Source organism: Limulus polyphemus, unplaced genomic scaffold, assembly GCF_000517525.1.
Source record: "Limulus polyphemus unplaced genomic scaffold, Limulus_polyphemus-2.1.2 Scaffold598, whole genome shotgun sequence".
NCBI classification, from domain to species: Eukaryota; Metazoa; Arthropoda; class Merostomata; order Xiphosura; family Limulidae; genus Limulus; species Limulus polyphemus.
The window spans coordinates 412,640-427,779 of NW_013666208.1; the positions used below are offsets into that span (position 1 = coordinate 412,640).

Here is a 15,140-nt window from a genome sequence, read left to right on the forward strand (position 1 = left end):
TATATATATATATATATATATATAGTGTGTGTGTGTGTGTGTGTGTGTGTGTGTGTGTGTGTGTGTATATATATATATATATATATATGTGTGTGTGTGTGTGTGTGTGTGTGTGTGTGTGTGTGTGTGTGTGTGTGTGTATGAGAGAGAGAGAGAGAGAGGGTGTAATTCATTTTACCTAACAACTCAGGTACTTCACCCTAGGAGGAAGCATCTATGTTATCTTTATCTATGTACAATAGTTTAACATTTGAAGAACAATATTATTTTCTTTTTTTTTCAAAATGTTGACATACATATTCAGGTTTTGTTTAATTTTAAGCACAAAGCCACACAATGGACTATCTATGCTGTACCCAACATAGAGATTAAAACTCACAATTAATTAAGCATTATAAGCATTTAGGTTTCCCACTGAGCCACTGGAAGCATACACATGATCAGAAATAAACATATAATGAAAGTTGATAATGTAGAATTAATTTTCTACAGATTTAATAATAAATTAAGGGAGAGGCTGTAAAAAAAACTCCCCTTGGTCACTAACAATTCATAAAATCCTTGATCTTTTAAGGGTTAAAAACTTAAATACATATATTTTATTGTATGTCAACAACCTTCTTTCTTCACAGGAAAATTTCAATAAATGACTTCCTCTAAACAAATTTGACCCAAAATTATATAATATTTTTTCTGAATTCAAGATTTTTTTAATATTAGGATTTAGATAATCACACTTGACCATAATAATAATAAAACATAAAAGTCTGAAAAACTAGTCAGAATATATTTTTTTGATCAGTACAATAATCTATAGATTAAACAAAGATGAAATTGGCAGCAACTGTCAAATTCGGAGTGAAACTTCAAGAAAAATTCTTGAAGGAATAGCTTACAAAAGTAGCTCAGGTGAAAAGGACGATGTTTCGAACGACTTCCACCTTTCATATTCAGGTCATCCTTTCCACACGAGTTAATTTTTAGATTAATCCTCAAAAACTCTCTCCTCAAATATCACTTTGAACTAAGCGGTTGCTTCCCATTTCATCTTTGCTTACTCATCATGAAGACTACCTCATCTAAATGACAATAACCTATAAGTTAGTTATGGTAGAAGAGCTTTTTTTGCAATCAAACCGTTAACTCAGGGTCATTTTCACTTTGAGTCTTGTATGTAACAGATATAAAAATGTATTGCAAACAGTTTTAACATCTGTCAAAGCAAAAATAACAAAAACTTTGTATTTATAGCTTAGTATAAACCTGACTATTACAGTTTGGTGAAACTTTATCTAAAGAAACTTAGTATTAACCTGAATATAGCACTCAGTTAAACTTTTATCAAAAGAAACTTGATATTAACCTGAATATAGCACTCAGTTAAACTTTTATCAAAAGAAACTTGATATTAACCTGAATATAGCACTCAGTGAAACTTTTATCAAAAGAAACTTGGTATTAACCTGAATATAGCACTCAGTGAAACTTTTATCAAAAGAAACTTGGTATTAACCTGAATATAGCACTCAGTGAAACTTTTATCAAAAGAAACTTGATATTAACCTGAATATAGCACTCGGTGAAAATTTTATCTAAAGAAACTTAGTATTAACCTGAATATAGCACTCAGTGAAACTTTTATCTAAAGAAACTTGGTATTAACCTGAATATAGCACTCAGTGAAACTTTTATCTCATGAAGCTTTGCATTAACCTGAATATCAAGACACATGGTAGTGTGTCTTGCAGACAAAACAACCTGCTGTGTGTTATTAACAAGAGTGATAGTTTCACAATTTTCCACCTTCTGTATCTCAGACTGTGGTACTCCAAACAATCACATATTTTCAGTGGATGTGCTCTACTGGACTCTTACTTCACATATTAAATTTCAAGGAAATCCATTGAGAAATACCTGAAATACAACATCTCCAATTTCTTTTTTTTTCTTCCTCACATGAAAAGTACAGAAACTTTATTTGATACAAAAACACTTAACTTTTATGGATTTTTTTTTCAAATCTGGTACACTAATAAATCTTTTCAACCTACAATTAGGAGTCACATTTGGTGTAAACATTAGCCATATGTGCAAAGTTATTAAGAAAACACTCAAATTTAACAAAACTTTTTGCACGTGCCTGCACAAAAAGTCACGTGAGTTATCACCTCAGTCTAACATTTTTATTACAGCTTCGCCTAAGTAAAAGTGGGCAGTTTTTAATTTTTTTTCATTCAGATTAAAGATAGTTAAAGTATGGATATAATGGAAGTAAAAATCATTTTAAAATATCTTCTATACAACAATATATGCACAACAGAAATTAAATGATGAGATGAAAATGTGTTATAACGGCGCGTAGAAAGAACAATAAAATGGACCAACGATATTATTGACTATTTGCAAATAGTAACTATGGGGACGAGGTGATAAAATAAAAATCAAGTCGAGAACAACAACAAAATTTTATAAACGAAAACCTTTCGCCTAGTATTGGCTATTGTATTATTTCCCTGTCAATGTTCCCATCTTCATTAAAAGGCTAAGATGACAAAAACAAGATCTTGATGAATCTATCTATCTATATACAACTAAAACTCTGAGATTGATTGTTTGTTTGTGTGTATGCTTGTCTGTAATTAAATACAGCAAAAACGGCGCACAAAAGCGCCATATTTGTAATGAAATGAGAATAGAAACAGAATAAAACAAGTTTCGTTAAAACTAGGCCACGGATTACCGAATTAGCGCCGTTTTTCGGGTCACTTTTCGTACATTCCATTATTATAAAACTTAGTTTTCCATCTGATGAATCACTTTAAAATATCTTCTATACAACAATATATGCACAACATAAATTAAATGATGAGATGAAGATGTGTTATAAGGGAGCGCGTAGAAAGAACAATAAAATGGACCTACAATATTATTGACTACATGTATTTGCAAATAGTAACTATGGAGACGAGGTAATAAAATAAAAATCAAGTTGAGAACAACAACAAAATTTTATAAACGAAAACCTCTCACCGAGCATTGGCTATTATATTATATTATGTTCCCATCTTCATTAAAAGGCGTAAGTTGACAAAAACAAGATCTTGGAGAATCTATCTATATACTACTAAAACTCTGAGATTGTTTGTTTGCTAATTTTCTCAGTCAAAAAAATCATTCACACTACCGTTCGCGCTCTTTACGAAACGTCTTACTTCATTTTTTTGAACAACGAAATGGTCTTTCCTTTTACTCCCGATCAACAATCAAATATCTTTTCTTGAATTATGAATAGCACGAATGGATTGAAATATTTAATTAAATTATCTCAAAATAAACCTTCATTTCGGTGCAATACAGAAATTAGCTTATATTCTTCATAACTTCTGAATAGTGGTTGACCCAACGGGTCACGGTGGTCTAGTTAGCTCTAATAGTCACAACTATTTCATTCATTTTCGATGCTCTACAACTAATACATTGCGCGAAAGAATATAATTACAGGTTTCATATGATATATAAATGCGATTTACACACAATGGTACTTTTACGTTTATAAGTACAAGAGTGGAAGATGTTTAACGCACATCATTCGATACGAATGCACAACTACGACGTTTATAACATTAACTTTAAAATTAAAGACAATTACCTCAATAACAAAAACACGAAGGAAAACACATTTAAGTTAACTAAACTAACATCGCGCGAAAGGAAATAATTACATATTTCACATGATATACAAATGCGATTTACACACAAAAAATTTACAAAAAGAACATGACAGTGTTGATTTTTACAAATCTTAATAACAAAGTTTTAAAAATTCACCATTTTATAACTGTTATAGGTTTCCAACTACAATACATGCACCTGAAAATCGACAATTAGGCCTAAAGTTTAACTACGCTTCATACGAGAAGAACGAGTTTACCCGCTAGGAGAATAAAATATTATACCATTTGCGTTATTGGTATAATACTTTAGGGGATTGTAAAAAAATAAAAAAAAAGAGTTGATACTATTATGTATTATGGAAGGAAAACGAAAAATAAATGAAATAACGACAAACGAAGACAGTTATTTTTTACACTTCTTGGTACCATAATTTTAAAAATTCTCTGTTTTATAACGTCGCTTTATTAAGTTTGCTCGAGAAAAAATCTCAAGATCTTACTCAAAGATGATGATTATCCATAAAACAAGGTGTTTATTTTAAAAAAAATGTTGTGTAGAGAGATATATTTCATTTATAGTCATTCCATGTTTTTACATTTTACTTTAAATCTAAAGACAACAACTCCATATTCTGCTTAGTAGGTTTTTGTGTCATTCATGACCAACTGCATGATGTAGAATAACAGCATTATTTAAAAGATTTATCTATTTAAAACATATACATGGTATTCCACTTAATGCTAGACTTAATGCTTTGAAATAATTTGTTGTAAGCAGTAGTGTGTGCCAACATTTTACTTTTAAATGAGTTTAAGAGGAGAATCGTTAATGTCTTGAAAAGGAAAGAGTGATCTTGAATTTTTACTTTTCCCAAGGGTGTTCAAGGACAGCCTTGAAGGACGAAACAGTTCCATACTGTCTGAATGTTATATTATGTAATGTCACAACTTCTGGCTTAGATGCGCCTGCAATAATAAAACCCGTAAGTGCCCAATCCTGGCTAATGTAACTAAAATATATAAAGATAACTATTCTAGACTTTCATAATAACCAAAATAAAACCTATATTTTTCATGATATCGGTATAATTTATAACTATTTCTAACTTCTTTGTCTCAAAGTTCAATAATGTTAGTTTAAATCCTAAAAACATCATAAATTTTATAACGTGTGTAATTAACTATTAAACTTTACCTTCAGTTGTGGTTGAAACACACTATTTATAACCTGTTATTAAGATACTCATGATACTTTCATAACACTTGGAAACAGCTTATAATCCCAAATTTATTTAAATCTCAATTAATGAATCCAAAGTGCTTTCAGGAATGTGTCAGATTTTGTATATGGGCTGGGATTCTTTTACAGTAGGTGTGTGCGACGTGTTGGCGATAAATTCAAACAATAAACGTACAGCACAAAATGTACTTGTTTTAAAATAATATGTTCAAAACAAGTCTAACGTACGTACAAAAAGTTGACACTATAGAATATCACAGTTGTATCCAATTGACAAGAATTATTATTCTTTACTCTTTTTATCACGTACGTTACCCCGTGGATTACCACAGTTGTACCCAGAACTTTAAATAATTGTCTCCTTTTCGTCAAAGTCCACACAGGCGAGTTCAATTCTTTAAAACACCCTTTGACAAGACAAATTATTTTCCTTATCTATGTTAAACTGTGAAACTCACTTTAATTATTGCCCGTTACGGCTAAACTAACAACCACACAGTCGCTAACTTTACTTTCACTAACTTAACGTTTTCTTCTTAACTTACGCTCGCCTGGCCCAACTGACGCCTAGAACTTTCTACAAGCTACGAGACGCTATGATGTAACAACACTTACTTAAGGCAACGAGAAAAATACAAAACGTTCGCGTAATGTGATGACGTCAAATTACAACAACTGAATTACACACACAACGTACGACTCTTACCCAGTTACATAAAGAAATGTGTCATAACTATTACCTTTAAAATAATTACTTTAATACACTTGTTATGAAAACTGAATAATCATTAAATATTAGATCTCTAAATGAACTAAATAATAACTCACACTAAACAGTCTTGTATATCCAATAGAATGGATTAATTCGTCTTCATTTCACTACTGATGAAGGTACAGAAAACGTTAAAAAACACTAATGATGCATACGTTCAGTCAAATGATTGTTCAATTCATTCCAAAAATATTTTAAATTCCACATCTGTAACTTTTTTTATGTTAATTCATTACTGATCTTTCGTTGTTGACAGCAACTAACACCAGTATTATTTTAAATTCAAAAACGCCAATAATTTCATTTTCCTATAATTCACAACTGGTTCTGATATTCATTCATTTAGTACTTAAAATCTTTCTCAAACACACACCAATGTCAGTTCAATATCAAATCACCAAATTTCTTATTATGTTCATAATGTATCATTTAACTCTGATATCAATAAAGTTAACTTTTCCACCTAAATATTAAAGAAACTAAGTTAACTGCATTCACTGAGGTTTGTCCAATATCTCTATTCAGAGTTTAATCCGAATAAAATGTATTCTAATTCAAATCAACGTATCTATTTTGTTTATGATTATTATCAAATAAAGCATACTGATGAGTTAAGGAAGCACCGATCGTAATAACACACAAATACATACACAACAAATAGCCATAAACAAACAAAACATTTCACTAACATCAACAAGTGCGTAGTACTTCTGCTGCCCTACTTTATAGAGATCAATCTCGTCATTGCAGTTGCTCCCTCCTTACGTCATTCCCTGTTGCCTGGAGACGATATTACGCGATACCGGAAGACGAACACAAAAATAAGATAGCAATTCTTTATCCTGATAGATATGAACATATATAAAGGCAAATGTTTAATATATATATGGGTATACCTGGTAAAGTACTTCAAACATGAAGCTTCATTTTTTTTTATATACATAAATACTGAACCTTATTGGATTGTTGAAACAACAACCAACGAAAGGAGCAGTGCATGAGTGTTACCGCTCGTCATAATCATTCGTTGTTTTTTTAGGAAAGTCGAAATGGCAAATTCTATAACGTTTTAGCCTAATTTAAATACTATAAATAGAATGACTAAGGCCATAAGACGAACTGGCATATAAAGGCAGAGAAGCACACATGAAAATAAAGACTGGCGTGAACTTAGTGGACAAAGCGCATTTTAAAAGTCATTAGAGAAGTATTAATGGCAAAGATGACAAAATCTGAATTACACGGGGAGTTATTTCGTGTCACGATGGGCTTTCTGAATGGTGAGTAAAAAAAAAAAAGACAAAGTGATATAGCTCCATATCATCTTGAAACCGAATATTCATACCAAACTTCGTGTTGTATGTGTGTGAAAAAAAAAAGAACATCACTGATATACTGAGTAGTTATGTTACCTTGAAAGAAGCAGGCCAAGTCAAGTGTCAGACGAGACGACACTCATACAGTTTCGCAACAAAGAATCTCAATGTGCGCCATAGTGCCCAAGTCAAGGACGAACTCAGGAAAAACACGTGTGGCGACTGGAGACCGAACACCGGTTGTATCGTAAACTTGTCGTGAAAGTCCGTATATGGCTCAAGCCTGGTTTTCCACCAGAACACCCGATCACAGTCGAATGTTGCATCAGTCGTTTTAAAATGGTAATTAAGTATGACATAAATTGCGGGAAATTTTCAGGTCACGTGGTTAATCTGTAAAATCCATATAAGATTTGTGGGGGAATGAGACAACTGTGTAATCATTTTATACACGTATATGAAGATGGTTAATAATTTTCTGTTTTACAACAAAATTACTTTCTTCGGTTTTAAATTACTTAATCAAATAGGTGAATTTTACAAGTAATAAACAAATTTTATATAAAATACCTTAAATAATAGGATGGAAGGAGAGGGATTTATGATTGCAATGAATCATACTGAATCACTTCGGAGTATCCAAGTTTTTAATGTTAGTTATTTTAACAGTCAATATAAATAATTAAAATGTATAGACACTTATCATTAATTGTTTTGTTTGTTTAGCGCAAAGCTACAAAATGGTCTGTGCTGTGCCTACCACGGGTATCGAAACCCGGTTTTTAGCATTACAAGCCTTCAGACGTAACGCTGAACCACTGGAGCCCATCAGTCAGTGGTAAATTAGCTTTTTCCAATCGATTATTATTCCACATACGTCATCACACAATAATAAAATTAAAATAAATCAAATCATTGTATTTTCTAATACAGCAACAGTGGAGACCTGAAAATATAAAAGTACTTATGTCATTTAACTTTGAAGCTGCTCGGAAGTGCCATTGAAATATAAACAAAACAAAAAAAATAGAAACTGAAGTTCAATGGTTACTAACAATATTTAATTTTCACCTTATGTAAAAAAATAAAAAAGCGCATAATTAATATTTAAAGCACGAATCGTACAAACGCCTTCGAAACTGAGCCATTACCGTTTACCAACTTTTATATGCACTAGAGGGAGGGGGGCATTAATTAATGGGTTATATTAATCTTTCTTATGGACGGAATATCTAAAAAATTAAACCCAAACCAACTGGTGTCATTAAATTCTGCTTAAGGATAATTAAAATATGAAAATCAGTTTTTATCCGCTACGATTAACCTTATCATCATCTTACTGGATTTAGTTAAGAATTAAGCAGCTCCTTACCTCAACTGGACACCAAAAATAGGTCAGGCTATCTTTGAACGTAATTCACTTAATGCATAAATCCTGGGCACAAGTCATGGAAAGGTATATTTTAGTAACTGTTTAACTTTTCAATACACCAGTAAAAGCTATACAAGTCTGCTAATAGGCATAACACACACACAAAACCATAAAAGTTAACGCATTTCAGCTTTTCATTCATCTGGAGGCACATCGCAAAGTTATTGATTTAGCCCATTTTCAATTACATGCTTTAATCATCGACCATAGTTTGTTCATATTAACCAATCGGCTTTTCAAATAAAATTACCCAAACTACTTATACACTAACTTACAGGGCCCATAACAACATACCAGTGGCAGAAAAACACTATCAATATTGTAGTTAATACTACTAACTACTGTTGTGGTCCCCTATGTATTTTATGTAGAAGAAAAATCAATTATTTTACCTATGAATGTTGTAATAAGCAAAAATATAAAATTAACCAATATGATGCAATATACCGCATTTGCCGGTGTATAAGACGACCCCATATACAAGACGACTCTCGATTTTTTCGGATCAAATTAAGTGTATTTCTTTGAGGTTCGGTATATAGGACGACCTCTATTGTCAAGCAAGTCTAAGATGTTACTTTTGTAGAGAAATTCTTAGAAGTTATATTTAAACTGTGTTCATCTGCGCTTTGGGGTAATCAATACAACTGCACGTGTTTTTTTTATGCTCTGCAAACGCTACAAACAGCTCAGTGCGACCTAACTTAAGTCACAAACATGTAATAAACAACTTTACAAAGTTTCATCACAGTTGAACTACTTTTCTATTACAAAATATACTAAACCTTAAAATATAGGGATTTACTATAAAAAACATGTTTACAAAATTAGTGTACATTACAGAAACTTTTTGATATAATATTAGTAATATTTAAGTATGACGGATGAGATCAATACATTTATAATTAAAAAAATGTTTGTTTAATTGTAACTGGCATGCGAGATAAATAACTTCGAGTTATGAAGAACTGATACAAATGATACAATTACAAATATGTTATTGTAACGCAGTAAGTGGAACAATGTGGACGCACATGCTCAAAAAAGCAAACAAAAGTAAAAGGAACAACGTAGTTATGGTTAAATATGCCATTAACCGGAGAGTTCTTACTGGAACTATATCTTTGAACCTGTGTATAAGACGAGGGGTAAAATCAGGCGTTGTTTTAAGAGTAAAAAGTATCATCTTATACACTGGCAAATATGGTATAGATCCCACTGGACGTGAACGGTAATAAAAACAAATTGGTAAAATGGGTTTGGTTTGTTTCGAATTTCGCGCAAAGCTACACGATGGCTATCTGCGCTAGCCGTCCCTAATTTAGCAGGGAAGGCAGCTAGTCATCACCACCTGCCGCCAACTCTTGGGCTACTCTTTTACCAACGAATAGTGGGATTGACCATCACATTATAACGCCCCCACGACTGAAAGTGCGAGCATGTTTGGTGGAACGGGGATTCGAACCTGCGACCCTCAGATTGCGAGTCAAGCGCCCATACCACCTGGTCATAAAGATATATCATGCAGAGACTACTACATAAAATGAAAATATCTTAATACCCATAGTGACCTTGAAATAGTATCCTAGTAACAATAAATGGAAGCCGAAAGATTCTAGTTCATATTTTCTATGTATTATTACATGTATGTAGGACTTACATAAGTAGGTAGCTTGCTCTGATCGGAAATTAACATTAATTAGATAAGGCAACATAAAGTAACCACGTTATCTTTTGTTTCAAAATAAATTTTGTAGTATATTATGTTTAATATTTTAATAATAAGAAATAAAACGAGTACTTTTTCATAAATAGTCCTATTTAATATCTTATAGTTCCATTTAGTTATGTTCATTATTTTATAGTCCTACTTAATACATTTATGTTAGGGTGGAGGTTGAGAGTTTAATTAGTAGAAATATTAGGGTGGCTTTATTTCATTTCTACTTTAAGAAATTAAGGGTAACCGCTTTCCCACAACCGGCTATAGACAGTGAAAGACAGTAGAAGCTGAGACGTTGTGGGTGTAAGCACTCAACTTCGTACCCTTATTTGATTGATGACGGCTGACTAGATTGACATCGGCGTTTAGATAGTCTGATAGATGGGATATCCCCAACACATCTGGTGCTATTACCGCAGACATTATCCGTTATGACATTCAATCGCCTATAATCAATTAATGTAATCAATAGTTTGTAAGCTATATATATAAATAATGAAAGAGGAGTGCATAATTTATTAGAAAGTGGGAGAGCAACAATAATCATGAGTTTGTGGGAAAGAGTACCATATGGCACCCCCACCCAAAAATTGTAGAATTGCCTGGATAAAAAAGATTCTGAAAAGGGTTTATTTTAAGGGGCGTATTAGAAAAATTGGGGCATGGCTTTGACAAGCATTTGTGTGAATACATGTGGAGAACATTATATTCTGATAAAAGTAGCCTTTTTGATGCCTTTATACAAGACATTTGAAAAGTTAATCCCCAAGAAGATTGTACATCTAATTAATGAAGTAAGTGGTATAATAATGTATTAAAATTATCAGATCATACTATTAATATGATTTATTAATACATAAATATTACTTTGATGAATTTTTTTTTTTAAATTGAGTGGGGGTGCCATATGGAACTCTTACCAGTTTGTGTACTGTACACTAACAGGAAAAATTTTGTGTGGGGGTGGGGACACGTGTCCTATGTGTTAGGCGCTCACACATATATGCATATGAAGATGAAATAAACATTACTATCGTATAGGAAGAGTAAAGAATTTTATGAACTTTGAATTATGGCTCTAACCAGGTTATAATAAAAACATATCCAGGGTAATTAGATAAGCGCAGAAGACCTTTAATTTTTAATAAATTTTGTAAATTAAACAGGATACGCTGGATGATACATTAAACCATACGACTGTAAACAGATGAAGCATTCATGTATTTATTTTGGTAGTTATACGTACCGAAAACAGCTCACTGGTCTGTTGTAGCGATGTCACCTTAACAGTAAACAACGTATTGGCATGAATCAAAATTATAAAAAAAACCAAGCCTAGAAGCTTCTCATTAAAAACCATATTCACTGAACAGGCCCAGCCATAACAGAAAAGGCTAGCCTGATCATACAACCCAAGTAAAAAGGTACAGTCGTTGTACTAATTTTGAAAGAAATAAAAAGGCGATTACTTCAAATTGTTCAGTTTTTGTCTTACAAGTTTTTAATTTTTCTTCTCAATGTATGTACATACTTTCGTTTCGTACAAACACGTTTAAAAAGATTAAAATTTTGATGAATTTTTCTTCACCAAAACGCGAATTTCGGTGAAGAAAAGGATAATGTTGAGACTTAATCAGTTGTTTGATTTGTTATTAGTTAAAATTTCTTATATACGTTTTATATAGAAGCATTATTTGAATATTACTGCAAAACTGATAATTACCTACATACATACGTATATGTATGTATTTTACGTTGTAACTGGACACTTTTCGCCAATAGTCAAAAAGTTCTAGTCTGTATATCGTGGGTACAACCTTTAAAAATTTTTTTCTAAATCAGTGTTTTGTAAAACAGCCTAACTGTGAAAGACTTTTAAAGTCGCTCGGTGCCCAATTATTAATTATTTTCTCCATTTTAAAATTCAGAATGAAATAAAAATTATGAGTAGAATCTACACAAGTTTTCAAAGATTATAAAATACAAAAAGAAAAAAAATCTTGCTTCAATTGATTTCCTCACCAGGTGATTATGTCGTTATAATAACCGCTTATTAATTTATTTATTTGGGGGGGGGGGTCAACAAAGAGTAATGATTGTAAAGCATCAGTACTGAAGAGTAAACAAGAGGGAATCCACAACAGCCGCGGCATTTGAAATTATTTTACGCAGGATTACAGTAAATTAAACTACGAGACCTCTTAGTGCGCCAGCAATAGAAAGCGCGGGACGCACGTATAATCGATTCGATTTTATTAGTCATCACGATTTCTACCATCCTACCCTCATTTTGAAATTCTTTTAGGCAGGATTAGAGTAAATTAATCTACAAGACATAGGGCGTGGTCTAATGCACCAATCGAAAGGGTTTGATCTCCTAAGTCCAAAACTGTAATTAGATATCAAATCGGTCGATAGATGACGGAGCTATGCCGCGGCTAATAAAAACTAAACACCACAATGAAAAAGATTTTGCAAATACCCAAACCTATTTTTGTTTCCACATGCACGGTATGGAAAAAATCAATACATAACAAAGACGTTCTCGTGGAATAATAATTTCCAACACGAGAATGCCGGTAATATCACGTTCAATAATACTTCTTCACTTTGACTCTCAATGCATATTTCAAGAATTCACCTATAGCAAAAACTAATAATAAAATGTATACTCTTAATTTGACGTTTTTCAGTCAATACATGAAATCCTTTCCTCTTTAAAATAAACCTTGGAATAAACATCCTAATTTAAGAAACAAGGTCTTTTTACCACGAATAATAGATAGGTAGGTAACCATTTGTTAATGCTGTACACCAGAATAACTATTCTTCGTCTAACATGTGGACTTTCACTCACAGATAACAGATCACAGAAAGTATTTATGTAAAAGTTGTCATTATTTAGTATGTTTGTTCCGTCAATCTGGTGCACACATCTTTTTCGATTAGCTAACTTTAGATTAACTATTACATACTACAAACCAATCAACTTTACCTTGGCAAGAATTTCGATTTTAAACCATTAGACCTTAAACTTAAAAAGAGCTCAAGACCACATTAATGTCTCTGCATCCCGCTCGCGATATAGCATAACCAGATTAGCTAATAACTTAAACTACTCATGATGGGAAAAAGCTAAAAAAAATGGTTGTTATATTTTCTAACTCCGTAAAAAAAGGAGGGGGTCAACAAGCAAAAACTGCCTTAAAACCACTAGACTGTAGCATTTATTGTAAACTATTTTTTCCATTTGTGTGTTGCAAGGATATTAGAGACAAGTCACGTGATCTGTCGAGGTTTGATTGGTCCTTCCAATACGTGTAAACTGCACACAAATGTTTGTCAACAGATTTAGTGTGTGTTTACGAAAACGTCTTTAAAAACCTGGTGAGAAAAATAGCAAGACAACATTTTTATGTTCATTAAAATAATTTCACTGAGTAGGCTTAGATTTCACTGAACTCGCTTATACCACGTATTTACCTTTTTGTACTTATGTGTAAACTTTAACATGACGTAGTCTTACTGAGTCGAAACTGTTCCTTTTTGTGTGTGTGTGTGGGATAGAATTCACTTGTTATTTTTAAAATTGCCTTAACAACTGGCCACGGCGCGAGTATTTCGTATTTTCACCCACTTTATGCTACACATGGGTCAAACTGTCACGTCACAGATCCTTAAGGTTCAAACATGGCCATACTTAATTTAGAACGGCTGACAAAAGGCGGTAGTAAACCAGTCAGTAGCACCCACATCAAAAAGACTAGCTTGCTGTTCCGTCAGTTACTCCGAGTGATAATAAAAATTAATTCAAGTAAATAATAATAAATAACTGGTGTTAAATACAAGTAAATCAATGATATTGTATTATTATTATTATTATTATTATACCTTACCGTAATTGCAAAAGACTTTAAAAAATTATCATAATTATACTTCACTTAATATAATTCATACCATAACAGTTGTTATTCATGAAAGTATCCCAGCCGGCCTAATAAGTTCTGGTATTGAACGAATATGGCAGATATAGTGTGGTTGACATATTATTAGATATTCTTCTTTGCTTTCACTCATACGTCCTTAGAATATTATGCAGCTATATTCTTAACCGAACCTTCCAAGAGCAGGAGGTGTGAAGCATGTACAGAGGCTTATTGTTTCTCCAGCCTGGAGAAACTGATCCGCATTCCAGCACGATAACTACAATAAATGGCCATAAAATCAAGTCCAGTTAAAACTCAACATTTGGAGATGGTGAAACTAGATACTTTAACATTATTTACGCGTAGGTCAAATGACACTGGCTCGTAATGTTCGTGGTTTCAGAAGAAAATTTCTAATTCTTTTTACTTGTTATTCATTTAACGGTGATATATCAAAAGGGTAAGTGGATGGTTAGTTTTAAAAAGTACTTATCTAAATAGTTATGCATAGTAACGTTTAACCCTTAAACTTGTACCTAATTGCTTTTATAACGTTCAATATTTACATATGACTACGCTCAGTGTAAAGAACTGACCAAAACATGGTAATAAATCGTTTATATTTTATGTAAGAGAACCGAGCAGTAAACAGTCACATTAATTGCAATATTGGTGGTATTTTCTCTTACATGTTATTGTGTGATTCATGTTCTAAATGGCCTTCTAACCAACAAAGTCGGGTCAGTATGGGCCAGTGGTTAGCGTTCCACACCATTAAAAATGAGGGTGGTCATTTGCGTCCAGTTACTGCAAAACAAAAATCGATCTCCGGACTTTGGGGCACTGGGTGCGTTATAAATGTGACGGTCAAATCCCACTATTCGGTCATACTAAAGTAGCCCAACAGTTGACGGTGTATGCTATTAACTAACTACCTTCTCACTAGTCTTTCAGTTCAAAATTAACGAGACTTGCGCTGACAACCCTCGAGTAGCTTTGCGCAAATATCCGAAAGCGATTGTTTGTTTTGAATTTTCGCGCAAAGCTACACGAGAGC

General features: G+C 32.5%; 1 protein-coding gene across 3 annotated transcripts in view; it reads right to left on the reverse strand.

Annotated features, from left to right (window-relative positions):
• The window catches only part of LOC106459370, a 94,908-nt gene that overhangs the window by 60,635 nt on the left and 19,133 nt on the right, over positions 1-15,140 (reverse strand). Inside the window, exon 1 of one of the 3 annotated variants that reach the window (XM_022385842.1) lies at positions 5,743-5,763. The exons of the other annotated variants lie outside the window; for them this stretch is intronic. The gene's annotated coding sequence lies outside the window, so the exon portion shown is untranslated. Of the gene's footprint in view, positions 1-5,742; positions 5,764-15,140 lie in introns of those variants that run through there. 3 annotated transcript variants of the gene reach the window in all.